Source organism: Zeugodacus cucurbitae, chromosome 3, assembly GCF_028554725.1.
Source record: "Zeugodacus cucurbitae isolate PBARC_wt_2022May chromosome 3, idZeuCucr1.2, whole genome shotgun sequence".
In the NCBI taxonomy this organism is placed as follows: domain Eukaryota; kingdom Metazoa; phylum Arthropoda; class Insecta; order Diptera; family Tephritidae; genus Zeugodacus; species Zeugodacus cucurbitae.
The window spans coordinates 25,151,160-25,163,243 of NC_071668.1; positions in this window are offsets into that span (position 1 = coordinate 25,151,160).

A 12,084-nucleotide genomic window follows, 5' to 3' on the forward strand; every position below is an offset into this window, starting at 1 on the left:
CACTATTAGAAGAAAACAATTTCCTCTGAATTAAATTGAGATATCTGAGAGATTTACCCATATTTTCGGTTAAAATTTATCCTTAGGCGCTGAGTTCAACATGTTCGATATTTGGGGCCTTGAAAAGTTATTGTCCGTTTTCGACAATTTCTTCACAAGTGAAGCCAGGGATGATATGCACTAATTGTGTAAAGTTTTATTCCGTTATCTTCATTGGTTCCTTATGTTTACATTATAAAGTGAAGGAATAAGATGGATTTCAAAATTGAGTTATAAGGCAAGTCGTAGTGGTTGTGAACCGATTTCGCCCATTTTTTGTCCGTGTTATCAGGGTGTCAAGAAAATATTATATACCGAATTTCATTCGAAACGGTCGAGTAGTAACCTTTGTATGGGAGGTGGTTATTATCCGATTTCAACTATTTTCGTGGTGTATGGTGGGGTACGTAGGAGAACCGCCTGCAGAAAGTTTGGTTTATATAGCTTTATTAGTTTGCGAGTTAAATTTAAATAACCGATTTGTGGGCGGACCACGCCCACTTCCCCAAAAAAATTACATCCAAATATGCCCCCTCCTAGTGCGATCCTTTATTCCAAATTTTACTTTTATATCTTCATTTATGGCTTAATTATGACACTTTATGTGTTTTTGGTTTTCGCCATTTTGTGGGCGTGGCAATGATCCGATTCTGCCCATTTTCGAAATTGATCTTCTTATGGTGTCAAGGAATATTTGTGCCAAGTTTCGTAAAGATATCTTAATTTTTACTCAAGTTACAGCTTGCACAGACAGACAGACGGACGGACGGACAGACATCCGGATTTCAAATCTACTCGTCTCCCTGATCACTTTATTATATATGACTCTATATCTAACTCTTTTAGTTTTAGGTGTTACAAACAACCGTTATGTGAACAAAACTATAATACTCTCTTTAGCTACTTTTGTTGCGAGAGTATAATAAGAGTACTAAACAAAGGTCAGAATCGATTACATCTCCTTATTGGGTATAGGGAATATACATATATTAGTTATACTGAAGAAAATATTTCCACCAAAATCCATTCCGATATATTCAGCATATATGCGGATCAAAAACCTGTATTCATTATATACAGTAAACATTGTCATCACAAGGCTATATCATATCCAGGAATATAAGTTCATCTCATTTAGATAATATTAACCGAGATATGCGGCAACAAACCACCAAAAAGTTTGCCAATCATTATATTAGATATATGGGAGGAATTACCTGATTTTATCCATTTTTGGTACAGAGGCACATTAGAACAAGTAAGGAAAGGCTAAGTTCGGTTTATTGATGTAATTTTATAAAGATAACATTCAAATTTACCCATAAATTCGGCATAACGTTTAATAGAATAACGAAAATCATCATAAATAGTGTATGAGGGCTGAGGTAATTCATGAACCAATTTCACTTATTTTTATCACCAAGCTACAATATATCGAAGACTATACGCCCACTTAATTGTATATTACCTATAATTAAGTATGTGGGATCTGGGGGATGTTATGACCCGATTTCAACCATTTTTGGTACAGAGACAAACTGTTCTAAGAAAATATTCAGAGGGAATAAATTACATTAAAATATCTGAGAGATTTACCTATATTTTTGGTGAAAAATTACACTGAGTTCTTCATGTTCGATATCAGGGGCATTGAAAAGTCATGGTCCTATTTTTACAATTTTTCCACTAGTGATTTCACAGCTCAAATACAGTATTTGTGTAAAGTTTTATTCCGCTATCTTCATTGGTGCCTAATGTATATATTATAAAGTGAACGAATCAGATGGAATTAAGAATTGAGTTATATGGGAAGTAGACGTGGTTGGGTTTCATCAGGATGTCAAGAAAATCTTATATACCAAATTTCATTGAAATCGGTCGAGCAGTTCTTGAGATATGGTTTTTGACTCATAAGTGGGCAACGCACGCCCATTTCCCATTTTTTAAAATACTGAGTGCAGCTTCCATCTGCCATTTTTAATGTCATTCTCAATCCGTCGTTATTATCCGATTTCTTTCATTTTTGGACTGTATAAGGAAATCGCGGTTTTCTGTAGTCTTTAAGTCGACCCTACCATGCGAACGAAGGTCTAAATATGACAGAGAAGGGGCTGTTATCATTAAATCTTGCAATGTATGAGTATACATCTTTAGCTTATGATTCAGAGAACTATTTGCCGATTATTAAATTCAGGACTTCTTAATCATCTCGACATAGAAGTTATACTTGAGGGCACAACTGACAGTAATTTCGGTTACTATAAGCAGCATTGTATTGTAAAAAGAACTGGAAAAGAACAGAGGCCAAATATACTACAAATTCTCTTAAGAAAACATTTAAGTATATCGAATAGCAACAATACCAGTCAAGCCATTTAAATTGATTAAAACCACCATCACAAATGGGAGCTGTTCCAACAAGTAAGGAAGAGCCAAGTTCGGATGTAAGCAATTATTTTGTTAATCCCGCATTTTGCGCAGCTCAAAGAAGTGGATATATTTTCAGGTATAAGTGAAATTTTATTATAACAAGTAAGGAAAGGCTAAGTTCGGGTGCAACCGAACATTTTATACTCTCGCAATTTATTGAAGAAATTTAACCAATACATATATGCGGGATAAAGCTCACCGTATTTTTGAAAAACCTATAATTAGGTATATGGGAGCTAGGAGAAAATACTTTTGAAAAACCAAAAATGAGGTATATGGAAATGTTATGATCCGATTTTAATAATTTTTGGAACAGAGACACACTATTAGAAGAAAACAATTTCCTCTGAATTAAATTGAGATATCTGAGAGATTTACCCATATTTTCGGTTAAAATTTATCCTTAGGCGCTGAGTTCAACATGTTCGATATTTGGGGCCTTGAAAAGTTATTGTCCGTTTTCGACAATTTCTTCACAAGTGAAGCCAGGGATGATATGCACTAATTGTGTAAAGTTTTATTCCGTTATCTTCATTGGTTCCTTATGTTTACATTATAAAGTGAAGGAATAAGATGGATTTCAAAATTGAGTTATAAGGCAAGTCGTAGTGGTTGTGAACCGATTTCGCCCATTTTTTGTCCGTGTTATCAGGGTGTCAAGAAAATATTATATACCGAATTTCATTCGAAACGGTCGAGTAGTAACCTTTGTATGGGAGGTGGTTATTATCCGATTTCAACTATTTTCGTGGTGTATGGTGGGGTACGTAGGAGAACCGCCTGCAGAAAGTTTGGTTTATATAGCTTTATTAGTTTGCGAGTTAAATTTAAATAACCGATTTGTGGGCGGACCACGCCCACTTCCCCAAAAAAATTACATCCAAATATGCCCCCTCCTAGTGCGATCCTTTATTCCAAATTTTACTTTTATATCTTCATTTATGGCTTAATTATGACACTTTATGTGTTTTTGGTTTTCGCCATTTTGTGGGCGTGGCAATGATCCGATTCTGCCCATTTTCGAAATTGATCTTCTTATGGTGTCAAGGAATATTTGTGCCAAGTTTCGTAAAGATATCTTAATTTTTACTCAAGTTACAGCTTGCACAGACAGACAGACGGACGGACGGACAGACATCCGGATTTCAAATCTACTCGTCTCCCTGATCACTTTATTATATATGACTCTATATCTAACTCTTTTAGTTTTAGGTGTTACAAACAACCGTTATGTGAACAAAACTATAATACTCTCTTTAGCAACTTTTGTTGCGAGAGTATAATAAGAGTACTAAACAAAGGTCAGAATCGATTACATCTCCTTATTGGGTATAGGGAATATACATATATTAGTTATACTGAAGAAAATATTTCCACCAAAATCCATTCCGATATATTCAGCATATATGCGGATCAAAAACCTGTATTCATTATATACAGTAAACATTGTCATCACAAGGCTATATCATATCCAGGAATATAAGTTCATCTCATTTAGATAATATTAACCGAGATATGCGGCAACAAACCACCAAAAAGTTTGCCAATCATTATATTAGATATATGGGAGGAATTACCTGATTTTATCCATTTTTGGTACAGAGGCACATTAGAACAAGTAAGGAAAGGCTAAGTTCGGTTTATTGATGTAATTTTATAAAGATAACATTCAAATTTACCCATAAATTCGGCATAACGTTTAATAGAATAACGAAAATCATCATAAATAGTGTATGAGGGCTGAGGTAATTCATGAACCAATTTCACTTATTTTTATCACCAAGCTACAATATATCGAAGACTATACGCCCACTTAATTGTATATTACCTATAATTAAGTATGTGGGATCTGGGGGATGTTATGACCCGATTTCAACCATTTTTGGTACAGAGACAAACTGTTCTAAGAAAATATTCAGAGGGAATAAATTACATTAAAATATCTGAGAGATTTACCTATATTTTTGGTGAAAAATTACACTGAGTTCTTCATGTTCGATATCAGGGGCATTGAAAAGTCATGGTCCTATTTTTACAATTTTTCCACTAGTGATTTCACAGCTCAAATACAGTATTTGTGTAAAGTTTTATTCCGCTATCTTCATTGGTGCCTAATGTATATATTATAAAGTGAACGAATCAGATGGAATTAAGAATTGAGTTATATGGGAAGTAGACGTGGTTGGGTTTCATCAGGATGTCAAGAAAATCTTATATACCAAATTTCATTGAAATCGGTCGAGCAGTTCTTGAGATATGGTTTTTGACTCATAAGTGGGCAACGCACGCCCATTTCCCATTTTTTAAAATACTGAGTGCAGCTTCCATCTGCCATTTTTAATGTCATTCTCAATCCGTCGTTATTATCCGATTTCTTTCATTTTTGGACTGTATAAGGAAATCGCGGTTTTCTGTAGTCTTTAAGTCGACCCTACCATGCGAACGAAGGTCTAAATATGACAGAGAAGGGGCTGTTATCATTAAATCTTGCAATGTATGAGTATACATCTTTAGCTTATGATTCAGAGAACTATTTGCCGATTATTAAATTCAGGACTTCTTAATCATCTCGACATAGAAGTTATACTTGAGGGCACAACTGACAGTAATTTCGGTTACTATAAGCAGCATTGTATTGTAAAAAGAACTGGAAAAGAACAGAGGCCAAATATACTACAAATTCTCTTAAGAAAACATTTAAGTATATCGAATAGCAACAATACCAGTCAAGCCATTTAAATTGATTAAAACCACCATCACAAATGGGAGCTGTTCCAACAAGTAAGGAAGAGCCAAGTTCGGATGTAAGCAATTATTTTGTTAATCCCGCATTTTGCGCAGCTCAAAGAAGTGGATATATTTTCAGGTATAAGTGAAATTTTATTATAACAAGTAAGGAAAGGCTAAGTTCGGGTGCAACCGAACATTTTATACTCTCGCAATTTATTGAAGAAATTTAACCAATACATATATGCGGGATAAAGCTCACCGTATTTTTGAAAAACCTATAATTAGGTATATGGGAGCTAGGAGAAAATACTTTTGAAAAACCAAAAATGAGGTATATGGAAATGTTATGATCCGATTTTAATAATTTTTGGAACAGAGACACACTATTAGAAGAAAACAATTTCCTCTGAATTAAATTGAGATATCTGAGAGATTTACCCATATTTTCGGTTAAAATTTATCCTTAGGCGCTGAGTTCAACATGTTCGATATTTGGGGCCTTGAAAAGTTATTGTCCGTTTTCGACAATTTCTTCACAAGTGAAGCCAGGGATGATATGCACTAATTGTGTAAAGTTTTATTCCGTTATCTTCATTGGTTCCTTATGTTTACATTATAAAGTGAAGGAATAAGATGGATTTCAAAATTGAGTTATAAGGCAAGTCGTAGTGGTTGTGAACCGATTTCGCCCATTTTTTGTCCGTGTTATCAGGGTGTCAAGAAAATATTATATACCGAATTTCATTCGAAACGGTCGAGTAGTAACCTTTGTATGGGAGGTGGTTATTATCCGATTTCAACTATTTTCGTGGTGTATGGTGGGGTACGTAGGAGAACCGCCTGCAGAAAGTTTGGTTTATATAGCTTTATTAGTTTGCGAGTTAAATTTAAATAACCGATTTGTGGGCGGACCACGCCCACTTCCCCAAAAAAATTACATCCAAATATGCCCCCTCCTAGTGCGATCCTTTATTCCAAATTTTACTTTTATATCTTCATTTATGGCTTAATTATGACACTTTATGTGTTTTTGGTTTTCGCCATTTTGTGGGCGTGGCAATGATCCGATTCTGCCCATTTTCGAAATTGATCTTCTTATGGTGTCAAGGAATATTTGTGCCAAGTTTCGTAAAGATATCTTAATTTTTACTCAAGTTACAGCTTGCACAGACAGACAGACGGACGGACGGACAGACATCCGGATTTCAAATCTACTCGTCTCCCTGATCACTTTATTATATATGACTCTATATCTAACTCTTTTAGTTTTAGGTGTTACAAACAACCGTTATGTGAACAAAACTATAATACTCTCTTTAGCAACTTTTGTTGCGAGAGTATAATAAGAGTACTAAACAAAGGTCAGAATCGATTACATCTCCTTATTGGGTATAGGGAATATACATATATTAGTTATACTGAAGAAAATATTTCCACCAAAATCCATTCCGATATATTCAGCATATATGCGGATCAAAAACCTGTATTCATTATATACAGTAAACATTGTCATCACAAGGCTATATCATATCCAGGAATATAAGTTCATCTCATTTAGATAATATTAACCGAGATATGCGGCAACAAACCACCAAAAAGTTTGCCAATCATTATATTAGATATATGGGAGGAATTACCTGATTTTATCCATTTTTGGTACAGAGGCACATTAGAACAAGTAAGGAAAGGCTAAGTTCGGTTTATTGATGTAATTTTATAAAGATAACATTCAAATTTACCCATAAATTCGGCATAACGTTTAATAGAATAACGAAAATCATCATAAATAGTGTATGAGGGCTGAGGTAATTCATGAACCAATTTCACTTATTTTTATCACCAAGCTACAATATATCGAAGACTATACGCCCACTTAATTGTATATTACCTATAATTAAGTATGTGGGATCTGGGGGATGTTATGACCCGATTTCAACCATTTTTGGTACAGAGACAAACTGTTCTAAGAAAATATTCAGAGGGAATAAATTACATTAAAATATCTGAGAGATTTACCTATATTTTTGGTGAAAAATTACACTGAGTTCTTCATGTTCGATATCAGGGGCATTGAAAAGTCATGGTCCTATTTTTACAATTTTTCCACTAGTGATTTCACAGCTCAAATACAGTATTTGTGTAAAGTTTTATTCCGCTATCTTCATTGGTGCCTAATGTATATATTATAAAGTGAACGAATCAGATGGAATTAAAAATTGAGTTGTATGGGAAGTAGACTTGGTTGCGTTTCATCAGGATGTCAAGAAAAACTTACATACCAAATTTCATTAAAATCGGTCGAGCAGTTCTTGGGATATGGTTTTTGACTCACAAGTGGGCAACGCACGCCCATTTCCCATTTTTTAAAAAACTGAGTGCAGCTTCCATCTGCCATTTCCAATGTCATTCTCAATCCGTCGTTATTATCCGATTTCTTTCATTTTTGCACTGTATAAGGAAATGGCTAAAAGAAACGACTTACACAGTTGTTTTGGTTTGCAAGATATATACAAAAAACCTATTTGATGGCGGGATCACACTAACTTTTCTAAAAAAGCTACATTAAAATTTCCAAATGCCCCTCTCTAATGCGATTCTATGTACAAAATTTGCATTTATTTATTTGTGACTTAGTTATGACACTCTATAGGTTTTCGGTTTTCCCCATTTTGTGGGCGTGGCAGTGGACCGATTATTTTTTCGAAAGCAACCACCTCAGGATGCCAAGGAATATGTCTTCCAAGTTTCATTAAGATATCTTAATTTTTACTCAAGTTATCGCATGCACGGACAGACAGACGGACAGACAATCGGATTTCAACTCCACTCGTCATCCAGATCATTTATATATATAAGTTAACATATACATAAGTTAACACAACAACAAAAAACTTATTATTTTATTTTATGTTATATAACCCAAAACTGTAGTACTCTGTGCAACATGTTGCGAGAGTATAAAAAAGATTCCCCGAAATTTTCTATAAGATATCTGAGAGACTTATCGATATTTTCGGTAATTATCCATGAGTCCTCAAGTTCGGCATCTGTGGCCATGCTCTGTCGTATTAAGTGCGGTTAAGATCAATGATTATATATGGTAAATGACCATATCAATACACAATTGGCAAGTAGGTCACCAGTCGCACGTGTTATATTATACAATAACTTATTTCAAATTGTCCAATCCAGATTTAGAATACTAAATATATGAAACCCCAAACTATATCTGGAATCATTGAATTTGTAAAATTACAAACTCTAATTAAGAGGCATGTCAGCACAGGACCTTGACAAGGCCAGAAGTGTTACGCGTAAACAACATTGTACGAGAACTACTCGCGCAATGAAAGACACCCATACGCCGTGTAGCACTGTGTTAAGCCAGAAAAGAAATGATAACATCTACAATGAAAACTGAGCACAGTTTCGAATAACAATGCAATGAGTTACACGCAACAACTAAATATGTGTTGAATTTTGCAACAATGCATATGTGCGCAGTGCGTATGTAACGGGATTCGTCTGATTTCCTGCGACATTCTATACACATTGTGGTGGTTGTATTTGAATGCGGTATGCAGCGGAACTATTTGAATACTGAAATGGAAATGAGTTGTCATGTTTGAATGTACAACGCAACTGCGACTCACAAAAATGCCATGCCAAGCGGAATAAATTGGTTATTGTTCGTGACTTGTCACGTTGACAGCGCGGGTATTTTGTTAGTATTTGTCGCGGAAAGTGAAAGGACGTGAGCACATATGTACATATATATGTATGATAGTTATATCAAATGCTAATATTTCTAAGTTTAACACTAGTCAGTCCAAATCGGCTTTATGATCGCATTGTATAAAAGCACCTTGTTGTCTAAGCTAAGTTTAGAGTTTTTATTTAAAAGCCAATTTAAATTTGTAGCTCTTATCTTCATGCACGTTATTTTACTTGATATATGTTTTCTCCACGTAAGCCTTCTATCTAGGTGAATACCAAGATAGGTAACTTCATTCGCTTGAGGCACTAGAATATTGTTCATTTATATTGCCGGGCACATTTTTGGTCTTAGAGAAAATGTAACATGCTTGCACTTTTGTTCATTTACATTTATACGCCAGTTGGCTTGCCATTCTTCGACAGAACTTAAGTGCTTCGCTAATATACTTGATGCTATAATGGGGCATTTGTTACGACTCACTAAAGCTGTGTCATCCGCAAAAGTTGATGTCAAAACATTATTAGCAGTTGGAAGATCAGCTGTATATATGATGTATAGAGTTGGGCCTAAAACACTGCCCTGTGGTACTCCAGCCCTTATCGAACGTTCATCAGATATAAAATCACCTACTTTTACAGCAAATTTTATATTTTTTAAATAGGACTCAAAGGTTTTATGCAATTTGAGAGGTAAACTTTTTTTAATCTTATAAAAAAGTCCTTCATGCCACACTTTATCAAACGCCTGAGTCACATCTAGAAATATAGCAGAACACTACTCTCTATGTTCGAATGCCTTCCTAATTTCGTTAGTTATTCTATTTACTTGCTCTACAGTGCCATGTTTTGCACGAAAACCGAATTGGTGCGTTGGTATTATTTATATTACATTATTTTCATGAAGGAAAGGAGACATCTTTGATAGTAACACTTTTTCAAATATTTTAGAAAGACAGGGTAGAAGACTGATTGGTCTGTATGAAGACGGCTGTGTCAGGTCTTTCCCCGGTTTATCTATCATGTTTATCTGCGACTTTTTCCATGAAATAGGATAGTATCCGAAACTAAAAATTGCATTAAAGAGCAAGGAGAGCACTGTTAAAGCAATATTTGGTAACTCAATTAGCATTTTTGGTGTAATATTATCGTGGCCTGACGATTTTTTTGGATTAAGCTCTTTTATGATACTAACAATTTCAGTACTTGAAGTCTTAATAGACCCAAGCGACTCGTTTGCGGTATTGTGGACGATTGGCAACTTAAAATTGTTCTTTGGACAATTTGATTGAAATACCTTTTCTAGGTGATTTGCAAAACAATTTGCCTTATCTTCGTCACTTCGTGCCCAATTACCATTTGACTGTCTTATAGGCATGTTGGAATCTACCGGTGGCTTAAAAGACTTTTGGGCTTTCCAAAGAGAGTTTTGCTTGGTAGAATTTGGACAGAGTTTCTTTATATAATTTTCAGTGCTGTATTCTTCCTCGTGTTTAAGCGCTTTTTTTAACTTACGTACAGCAGATTTCAGTTGAAACTGAGTAGAAGGAGAGCGATGTATCTGCCATTCGCGTCTAGCTCGCCTTTTTTCTTTCACAAGCTTTTCTATTTCATTATTAGTCATGTTTCTAAAAACTCTTATGTTTCTTTTTGGTGTTGCCAAGACAACTGCATTAGTTACTACATCATTAAATTATTCTATACTGTTATCAATATCTCTTCCTGTATTTATTTTTAAATCTATGGTAATGTGGCTACTGATATATTTCCTATATTTCAACCAGTTTGTTTTATGAGTTGTTAGAGAAACTTTCGGCTCAACTATCATGGGCTGTTCGGATAACTTTATTAGTACAGGAGAATGATCAGAAGATAAGTCAGTACATGTATCTGCTGTTATTAGCGATCTATCTATATGTTTGACTACAGCAAAATCTATTAAGTCTGGTATTTTGTTTCTATCACTGGGCCAGTATGTCGGCTTACCAGGAGATATTATATCAAGGTTATTGTGCTTATTTATAATAGTGTAGTACAGCTGCCGTCCTTTCGGATTAATAAGACGTGAGCCCCAGTTCATGTGTTTTGCATTGTAATCTCCACCTGCTAGAAATCTTGGACCTAGCGTTCCAAAAAATTCTTTAAATTCGCAATCTGTAATTAGCGAGGTGGACAATATATAGTAGTTAGATTGAGGTCAGAACCCCGATTTTTCAAAGATATTGTTGTAGCTTGTAACTGGGCTGTAGCATGCGGTTCTAAAGCGTGGTGGCTTAACCGATTTCTAACCAATACTGCTGTTCCACCGTGCGCCTTTCCATCTGGATGATTTGTAGCATGAAGTCTACATCCCGGTATAAAGAAATTGGTTTTAATTGTTAAATGAGTTTCTGACAGTAGCATAACATCTATGCTTTTTTCAGTCAGAAATCGTATTAACTCCAGTTTGTGTTGGTTTACACCGTTGGCATTCCATATACAAATATTTAGCATACTCATTTTTTAGATAATAAGGTCTGTAGCATTTGGTTTTGTGATTTGATTAAATCTTGGATCATGTTTTTCATGCTAGACATAAACTGTGTCATACATTGAGTTAGATTTAGAATCATATTTTCAATACCTCCATTTGGTGGATTTTGCAGTTGTTGCCTTAGCACAGCGTTGCCTTTTACCACATTTGCATAGCTTCCCTGGACAAGGATATTCTTAGAATTACCAGGTTTCGAACTCTGGTCTGTAATTTCTACATTTTCGTTACGAGGGATATTCATCATCAATAATTGTGCATAAGTTCTGAAGCTAAACTGTCAACCTCGAACCACTTTTTATTTATGCTCGAAATATAGTTCAAAATATTATTTTTATTACTACAACAAAGGTAGGTAGGAGCGCTCCCCTGTTATAATTCGGGCTCAATTAGCATTAGCTGTGCCATTTCGATGCACTAGTCGTTGACCTTTTTATTATTGCTATCACTTTTAAGCTTCTCGTTCAAACCAATTTGTGGTTTCGATGAAGCTACTAATGTCCGTATTTTGTAGACATCCATTCAAGGTTTGATTCCCTGTGTTCTTTTTCGGATCTACTATAGGGCTGGCAATTCACAGAGAAAGTCGAAAATTGTTTTCTTATTCACTGTTAGTTCGCATCTTCGACATAAGTTGTTGT